Source organism: Zalophus californianus, chromosome 4 (assembly GCF_009762305.2).
Source record: "Zalophus californianus isolate mZalCal1 chromosome 4, mZalCal1.pri.v2, whole genome shotgun sequence".
Classification (NCBI taxonomy): domain Eukaryota; kingdom Metazoa; phylum Chordata; class Mammalia; order Carnivora; family Otariidae; genus Zalophus; species Zalophus californianus.
In genome coordinates, this window is record NC_045598.1 from 8,817,936 (window position 1) to 8,827,683 (window position 9,748).

General features: G+C 50.9%; 1 non-coding gene across 1 annotated transcript; it reads left to right on the forward strand.

The window, feature by feature from the left end:
- The first annotated feature begins 1,802 nt into the window (after positions 1-1,802).
- On the forward strand, positions 1,803-1,920 carry LOC113917106. Its single transcript, XR_003518126.2, has one exon. It is a non-coding gene; the product is annotated as a U5 spliceosomal RNA (small nuclear RNA).
- The last annotated feature ends 7,828 nt before the right edge of the window (positions 1,921-9,748 follow it).

The window sequence follows — 9,748 nt, forward strand, 5'->3', positions numbered from 1 at the left end:
CTCCTCGCAGCTGTCCCTGCGGAGTCCCCACTCTCCACCCCAGCCCCTCTCTCCCTCCTTCATCAACTCTCTGCAGCTGGGAGCTTCCAGCAACCCCCCTCCTCTGAATGGCCTCTTTCCAAGGCCACCAACCTCCCTGCCATGACACCCACTGGTCTTCGCCGTCCCCACCTTACTGGACCTCTGGTGGACAGTTACCACAGCTGACCGCTCCCTTCTTCTGCCCTTGACTTCTGTGCAGCCCCCACTCCTGGTTTTCCTGCCACCAAGCCCCAAGGACCCACCTAGACTTCTCCCGTCTCCTCACTTCCCCTGTTCCCAGGCCTTGGCCCCCCAGGCTGGTCACCGTGTATTTCTCTCTGGCTTTAATGCTCAGCTTCCTTTTTTTTTTTTTTTTTTTTTTGGTAAGACTTTATCTTTTAAGTAATCTCTCTACCCAACGTGGGGCTTGAACTCATGACCCCCAGATCAAAAATTGCAGGCTTCCGGGCACCTGGGTGGCTCAGTCGGTTAAGCAGTCTGCCTTCGGCTCGGGTCATGATGCCACGGTCCTGGGATCAAGCCCCATGTTAGGCTCGCTGCTCAGCGCGAAGCCTGCTTCTCCCTCTCCCTCTGCCTGCAGCTCTGCCTGCTTGTCCTCCCTTTCTCTCTGTGTCAAATAAATAAATAAAATCTTTAAAAAAAAAAAAAGTTGCAGGCTTCACTGACTGAGCCAGCCAGGTGCCCCTAATGCTCAGCTCCTTAATTCACCTCCCCAAAACTGTTTATCTGTACAGGGGCCACGTTAGCCAGAATGGTTGTCCCATAGTGGTCATCAGCCTAGCCTGCATCAGAGTCACCCAGGGGGACTCGTGCAATCTCGCCTTGCAGGGCCCCACCCCCAGGGTTTCAGATCCAGTAGGTCTGGCCAGGAACCCAAGAATTTGGGACTCTGGCAGTTACCCAGGTGACACTGACCTGCTGCTCTGGGGACCACGGGGAGGGAACCACTGCCTTAAAACACTCATCTGATTACGTTGGTCTCTTTTAAACTCTTGAGTGCCTCGCCATTGCCCTTAAGGTAAATCCAAACTCATTTCTTGGCACTGAGGACCATCTGTGGCACTCATCCTCTCGGCTCTGCCTAGAAAGCCCTCATCGCCCTACTTGTATGGATCCTGTAATGCTTTGCCCAGATGGTACAGAACCATCTGTTATCAGTGCTCACCATGCACAGCTTGCTCCCCCATCACAGACACGCTCCTTGAGGATGAAATGTTGGGGATACGGCTCTATCCCTAGAGCCCAGCACAGGGTTTAATACAGTGCCCAGCAAATTGTTGTTGAATGAATTAATGAATGAACGTAAATATTTTCAAGTTTTATTTTATTATTATTTTATTTAAGTACAATAGACATTTTTGCTTGGAGTCCAGATTTATAAAACAAGAGTCAGACTTTTTCTGGTTGGACCAAGATCAAGTCTATAATCCCGAAAACCTGGCCTCCGCTCTGCCCCCTGGCGATAGTCCTAGTCCCAGCCGGAAAACGAATGTACTAGTTAAGGCGTTTCCAGGAACCGGGGCGTGACGAACGGAGGTTCATTTGCATACCCAAAATGCATTGCACACAGGACAATTTCTGACTTAGAAATCACTAGATTTTCCTTTTTTCCTTTGAATTATTTTTCCCCAAAAATAAGGCTGCTCTCACAGAATTGTCCGGGAGAAAGACAGAAATCACTAGTTCTTTCGAGCAAAGAGTCACCATCACTGTGTTCGGGGAAACAGTTACCCGAGAGATGTGTGCGAGGAGTGGTAAGCATACTCTGGTTTACTCTTCAGATCGCATAAATCTTTCGCCTTTTACTAAAGATTTCCGTGGAGAGGAACAATTCTGAGTTTTTACCCAATTTTTTGAGGCCTTGCTTTTGGCAAGGCTACTAACGGTGTTTAAGAAAAGATTGACTTCAATTAGTGTCTTTAATTCTTCTTGAAAAATTCTTCTTTACAACTAAAAAAGTTGTTTTCTACACGCTCTTAGAAGTCTTTGCCGGAAGATAAACAGTTAGCTCGGCAACCTTTGTGCATTGTGTAAGTTTCAATTCCGTCTTCTGAGCACTGATTTTCCTTTACTCTGGCGCTTCGCAGGGACTTTAGCTCAGATATTTCTTCAACAGAGAATATCTAGTTGGGTGGGTTTTGCCCTGACTCTGGATGAAACCTTTTTTGCAAAAAGATGGTTGGGGCGTGTCTTCTCACATTTTCCCAAAGGATAAATGCTTGGCAAGGTCCGGCACCCCTCTGGTTCTGGCTCTGAGTGTTGCATTTACTGTAAGTTTCTTTTGGCTGCTTTTTTTGTGACATGAGCATTGCTGTTGGTTTTGTTTTGTTTTGTTTTCCTGATAAGTTCACTAAAACCTGAGCTGGAGGGGCGCCTGGGTGGCTTAGTCGTTAAGCGTCTGCCCTCGGCTCAGGTCATGATCTCAGGGTCCGCGGGTCGAACCCCGCATCGGTTTCCCGGTTCTGCGGGAAGCCAGCTTCTCCCTCTCTCGCTCCCCCCGCTTGTGTTCCCTCCCTCGCTGTCTCTCTGTCAAATAAATAAAATCTTAAAAAAAAAAAAAAAAACCAAAAAAACCAGAGCTGGATCACTGGTGAAAAATCGGAATGAGAAAGACTTTTAATCATGGTTATAAGGGATTTGATAAAACTCAAGAGGAAGTTAATTTTTTAACCAATCCCATTGGCCAGAATTTAGCTTTGCGATCCCGCCTGGGTGTGGGGTAGGCTGGGAAATGTAGTCTTTCCCCTAGGCAGCCATGAGCCCTGCTAATGGTGTGAGACTCCGGGAGGGAGGGAGTGAATCCTGGGGAAGAAAACTAGCAGTGTTTGAACCAGCAAAGGAGAGAGGGAATCCATCCCGAAGTTCCTTCCTTGAGTTTCTCCACCTCCCAGGCCAGCTCTTCCTCCTTCCTAGACCCTTTTGATGTCCCCCCTCCTTTTTTAAAGATTTATTTATTTGAGAGGGAGGGGGGAGGCGCAGGGGAAAAGGGAGAGAGAGTCCCAAGGGGACTCCACGCTGAGCACGATGCTGAGCACGATGCGGGGCTCAGTCTCATGACCCTGAGATCATGACCTGAGCCGAAACCAAGAGTCGGTGGCTTAACCGACTGAGTCGCCCAGGCGCCCCTTGATGTCCCTTTGTGTAGATGACCGTGGCCCTGGCTCAGGGTGCCTGAGGCAGTTGCCCTCGGTCCAGCCCTGCTCCGCTGGTTCCCGCGTTTGTCACCAGGAAGACTTCTTGACCCGCTGAACTCAGAGCTGGACCTCCTGAACTCAGGAAACTCCTAGAAGCTTCTGCCTGTCCATTTCATCTTTTAGAAACTAACAAATTGCTGAAACAGGAAAAGAAACATCTGGGAACCATACCTGTCCAGATGAGTCAGAAAGTGCCCACAGGTACCTCAGCTTCATTATAAAATTATAATCCCTCTCTAAATATCCATCCCAAACCCCAATAAAAGGAGCCTTCTCCACCCCCCCCACCCCCCACCCCCACCCCCCGGCCCGGGGAGTCACAGCTTTGGAAACTATTCCTTGAGGTCTCCTTATCTGTACAAATAAAGTGACCTGGCAAGGCAGACACCTGCACTCTGTGTGGTCTGGGTCTACAGCTCACCAAGGAGCGGGCTCACGTTGTCTGGTGACATATTCAAACCCTAAGAGGGTCATTTTCCTTTCTTTCTCCCCAGCAAACTGCTCCTCACTTGCCAGCTCGGGTCAGTCAGAATTAAATGCTGGCGGCCAGTGCTGTCTCTGCGTATCCAACGCAGGGGTTTTAAATTTGTTCGTTGTTCACCTTTGGCAAAAACAACCTAGTGTAATGAGCACCCCCAAGCACCCAGATTACAGTCTCCAAATGCCATTCCTTGGTCAAAGGAAGCGGGCTCCTTGGAGAAATGGAGAGTGCAGGCGCCAGCCAGGAAATGTGCCCCTCACAGAGTCTCCCAAAAGCCAAAAATGATATCGATGGACCATTAAGAAGATTCATACATTCAAAGGATCGAGACATCTCCAATCTATTTAAATCTGTAAGTTCGGGGCGCCTGGGTGGCTCCGTCGTTAAGCATCTGCCTTTGGCTCAGGTCATGATCCCAGGGTCCTGGGATCGAGCCCCGCATTGGGCTCCCTGCTCAGCAGGAAGCCTGCCTCTCCCTCTCCCGCTTCCCCTGCTTGTGTTCCCTCTCTCTGTGTCTCTCTCTGTCAAATAAATAAGTAAAATCTTAAAAAAAAAATATCTATGAGTTCATAAAGATACTAAATCTGAACTAACTGGTCACTGTGCTGATTGACTTTTGGTGTCTGCTTGACTGGGCTAAGAGATGCCCCCAGAGCTGGTAAAACATTATTTCTGGGTGTGTCTGTGAGGGTGTTTCTGGGAGAGGTTAGCGTCTGAACCAATGGACTGAGTAGATGGTCCTTCCAAGTGGGTGGGCCTCACCCAACCTGTTGAGGGCCTGAGTAGAACACAAATGTAGAGGAAGGGCAAATTGGCTCTTTTTTCACTAGAGCTGGGACACATCTTCTGCCTTTGGACATCAGCTCCTGGATCTTGGCCCTAATTTCCACTTACATCACCAGCTTTCCTGGGTCTTCATCTGCAGATGGCAGATCATGGGACTTCTCAGCCTCCATAACTTCATGAGCCAATTCCCATCATAAACCTCCTCTTATATCTATTTATCTCCCATTTGGCTATTTGTGTGTATGTTAAACATGAGCCATAATTTTAAAGTTTTAAATATATTTAAAAAAATTTTTTAACACTTTATTTTTAAGTAATCTCTACACCCAACATGGGGCTCGAATTTACAGCCCTGAGATTAAGTCACATACCCTGCCGACTGAGTCAGGCGCCCCTAAATATATAAACATTTTATTTATTTAAGAAAGAGAGAGCATGAGGGGGAGAGGGGCAGAGGGAGAAGCAGACTCCCCAAGATCATGACCTGAGCAGAAGGCAGACGCTCCACTGACTGAGCCACCCAGGCGCCCCACCCCTAAATATATTTTTAAAACAAATTTGTGAGTGGTAACATGTGCTTCTTCATTAATAGATTAAATAGATAAAATAATAGATAAATAAATAGGATCAAGTGGCAAGTCTAAGGACTACCATAATTTCAAAGTTGCGATGAACATGAACAATATTTCAAGATCTCTGCAGCAACCATAATGGGACAAGAACGCTGTGATTTCTATTTGGGACAAAGACCTAAATGCCAAAGTTAATCGTGGGAGGAGATGCTAAATTTCAGTTAGAGGTTAGTGAAAATAAAGATGAATTTCCGATCCACGTTTGCAGCCCCTCTGAATTCTGTCCATGAGTTTCAGAGCTCTGGGCTGCATTCTTTTGCCTCCAGGTATTCAGCACAAACCATCCCGTGTGGGTAGCAGGTTTCGAATTTATCAAAGCACATTCACGCACAGTCATTTATTTAGTGGGACTTCCTGACCATCTTATGAAGTTGGAAGGTGCTATTAGACCCATTTTACAGGTGGGAACCTGGAGGATAAACACTTAACTCACTTCTTTGAGGTGGCGCGATGATAATGACCAAGCTGGAAATGGAACCAGGTCCCCTAACTCCTGGCCCACTGCTGACTCTTTTATATTCAGCTCCCTTCCCCGGAAATGCTGTTTAATTACATTTTCACGAAGTTTTTTTTGTTTGTTTGTTCTTTAAAGGTTTTATTTATTTATTTGACAGAGAGAGAGCGCGCACAGCAGAGGGAGAGGGAGAAGCAGACTCCCCGCTGAGCAGGGAGCCTGATGCAGGACTTGATCCCAGGATCCCTGGGATCATGACCTGAGCCAAAGGTAGACGCTTAACCGACTGAGCCACCCAGGTGCCCCATCTCGAAGTTCTATTTTGAGAGAATGCACAGCCTTTCTTTGAGCTCACCATCCTGTTTTGTCATCTCTCAGGACACCCACAGAGCGGTCACATTGATTCCTGTGGCAGTTGGGCATCCAGGAGCTATGATTTACCCGTGAGCAGAGGTGGTCATTATCCCATCAATGGGAGAACGTCAATCCTGCAAGGCGCTGGTCACCTCCCTTTGACCTTTGACAAGTCACTCTCTTGCACCCGGTCTCAGTTTCTACTTTTGTAAAACAGGGTGATAACTGTCCTCCCTTGGTTTGGGGGGAAGCTGTAAAGATTGGCTAAAATTATAACAGTAAGGAGGGGAGAGGAGGTGCTATGTCCATGGGAGGAATTGTCACCTGTGATGTTGTCATTGCCATGAGTTAGGGCTGAGCCTACCCACCCCTTGCCTTTAGAAGTCAAAGATACGGATCACGGGGGAAGGGGAAAAAAAGAAGTCAAAGATCAATAACCCCCAATAAAGATCAATAAAAAGAATGATCCATAAACCCCAACTCTCTAACCTTATCACCCACTTTATTCCCTTTGAGGAGTCTACACTCTGGACGAACTGAAGTATGACGGTGCCCTTGCGTCCCTCAATGTCCCCACCTCTGTACACTTAACTCATGCTCTGCCCACTGCCTGGATGGCCCTCTCCCATGCCTTACCCTGGGGGATGCCCATTATCCAGGTTCCAGCTTGCAGACTTCAGCTTCCTCCAGGGAGCCACCCCTGACCCTCCAGCAGAGGTTCAGTGTGCCAGCCCCATGCTCCCACTTTCTGATCGCCGTCTAACTGTCTGACTTCTTATCTGTCTGTCTGCACTTCATACTGTGCATTCCCCGAGGTTGGAGACCATATCTACGTTGTTCTCTGGTTTTCCAGGGCTTAGTGCATTTTGGTCTGAGCCTCACTTGCCTCATCTGCAAAGTGGGAATGAAACTTACCTTGCAGGGTGTGCTGGACCCCTGTACTTTGCTGCCAAGCATCTATTCCTCCTCCTTCCTGATAAGGGTACCCCAAACTTCCTTTGGGAAACTAATCCCCTCCTAATATTCTCTGTTCAGTGGCTGCTCAGCTCTGAGGAGGTTATCATTAAGGTTTTCTGTCACTTGCAACCTCAAACACAAGGATTAAATGACATAATGCATACAGATATAATTCAGCAAACATTCTTTGGACATCTAGTTTCTGGCCAGCCAGAGATGAAAAGTCAGACATAGCCACTGCCTTTGCAAAACTTAAGTGCCAAGCACACAGTAGATGTTCATCAAATGTAATCTTTCCCCCTTTGCCACCCATGGGCCAGGTGCATGGCCGCCTAGAAGATTCACAATAAATATTTACTGAATCAAATTATTTATCCAAAGCTTCCATTGGCCAAAGTCCGGAAGAGAGGCTCCCAGGAACCAGGAGTGTCAGACCGCAGGTAGCTGGTTTACGGTGAAGCTGTTTGCTCAGCCAGTGCCGGGCAGCCTCCTTTCTGCAGGGAGGGTATCTGCTCCACAGCAAGTGGTGTGAGCCACCCAGTTGCCAGACCCCGAACCAGGCTTCAGAAGCTCAGACCACTGCTGCTCCCTGGGGTGGGTGGGGGAGGGGAAAAACAAGACCCCAGAGTGCAGGCTGTCTTGTTCATTTTGAAGTCAGGCATCCTTTGGGAATCTGAAGAAAGCTACAGGACCTCTCATGAAAGAAAAAAAAAAAAGTGCATACATTTGGCCATTCTGGGGTCCATGGATCCCGTGAAGCCAGGTTACAGACTCCCGAGCAAGAAGAGCAGCAAGGTTTCTTCTCCATCTAAGGTCCTATGAATCTGTTTCTTGGTTTGTTTTCACCTGGGAAAAGTTCCACTCCTCCGCTGCAGTAATATGCCTGAATATCTTAGTCTGTTTGGGCTCCCAGAGCAGGGGGCCAGGGACAGAGGGCTTAGGAAAAACATGAAGGTATTTCCCCCAGTTCTGGGGGCTGGAAGCCCAAGATCGGGGGCCAGCACACGGCTTCTGGTGAGCACCCCCATCTGGGTTACAGATGCCCATTGTTGTCTCACCTTGCACACAGGAGAGGACAGGGGTGCTCGCTGGGGTCCCTCTTATTAGGGCACTAATCCCATTCGGGAGGGCTCCACCCTCATGACCTAGTCACCTCCCACAGGGCCCCCTCCAAACACCACCACCCTGGGGGATAGCATTTCAACATGTGAATTTGGGGGGACACATTCAGCCCATACCAATGCCCTTCGGAGGGTCCAAATCCCTTTTGGAAAACTCCTCCCCCAGAGGAGCTGCGGGCCTCATGGTAGGTGGCCTAGTCTTCCCAAAGGGAAGAGAGAAGCTACGCGAGGTGCTGGTGGGGATTCGAATCCACACAGAGGGGCTGGCTGCAGCTGCCAGTAAAAAGTGGGCTGAGAGGAGGGGAGAGGGCTGGGGGGCGAGTGGAGAGGGGGTGACGGCCAGTGACCCCAGAGGCTCCTCACCCCCTCCGTGTCCCTGGATACGGGATCTGAGTGCCTTTCCTGCTCCCAGAGGCTGCTCCAAGGACACGGCCCCGTGATGGTGACGGAGCTCTACAGGTAAGGCCTCTGCAGAAAGTTTTAACGTGCAGGTGGGCAGGTCGGGGATCCACTCGTCCGATGGCGCTAAAGAGAGACGTCTCACCGGTAAGTTGCCTTCCCCCCACCTGCAGTGGCCTGCCTCGTCTTTGGTCCCTCCTGCCCTCTGGGAACAGGGACAAGGTTCAGATGACACCTGGGAAGCTCCCCAGGGGGCGCCCACAGTGCAGGTTAGGGTTACTTGGTGAAACCTCGGTGCATCTGTCGGGAGAGGCGGGAGGCGTTACTGGCCGGCACAGCGCGGCCCCCCGCTGAGGCCGCCTGCATCCCCTCCCTGCGAGGGTGGTCCCTGCTCCCGGCAGACACCTGGCATTCTTGGGGCGGGCTGCTGATGCCATCGCTGAGGGGAGCAAAGGTCGCTCAGGGGAGGCAGGGGCCGCCAGAGGTGGGGGAGGGCGGTGACGGCGCCGCACCGCAGCCTGGCCTCCCGCAGCCTCCCCGCCCTCAAACCCCGATCGGATCTTCACCTCCTCCGGAGGCTGCCAGCCCACGGCCGCCCGCCAGTGGCAGCCCACCCGTGGACCGTCCCCAGCACGCGGCGAGCACTCGATGTTGTCCCTCCCAAGTCGTTTATTGAGATCGTAGGTTCCGGATTTCTCGGCAGCGGGTACACAGGTCTATTTTTACCGTTTGCGGCAACCTCCGGCAGGCCGCGTTCCAAGCTAAACAGAGGTGGGGGGGACTAGAGCTGGGACTGTTGTCCAGCAGCTGCCAGTTTTCACGTAAGGACTGCAGGGCACGCCACACCCTGAACCACACACCCAGCGGCGCCCCATGAGGCTCCTGCTCCCCTGAACGGGAAGGCCCGCCAAGGACTCGTGGGTGGACGAGGGGGCCGCCTCTGAGCTCTGCCCTGCCCAGCGCAGGAGGGGGAGGCATGTGGAGCCAGGGCGACTCATGATCGGGCTGGACATGCCTGGTCGCACTCTCTCCTGGCCTGCTGTTGTGGGTGACATTCAGATGGTGGCGAAGGAGACCAGGCTTCCCTGGTGAGTCGGGCTGTGGCCACCGTGGCCTTGGCCGGGCGACCCCGTGAGTCCCCACCCTGGCTGAGGGGCGAGGTGGCGGCCTCCACATCTTCTGAAGAGAATTAGAGACGGGAAAACAATTCGTGTCATCAGGGCAGGGCCAGGTGGCTGGCCCTTCTGCTTCAGACACTACCCCAAAAGCCTGATGACGGAGGAAGACCCCATGTCTCCGGGTTTCAACCACACACAGACCGGTCAAGG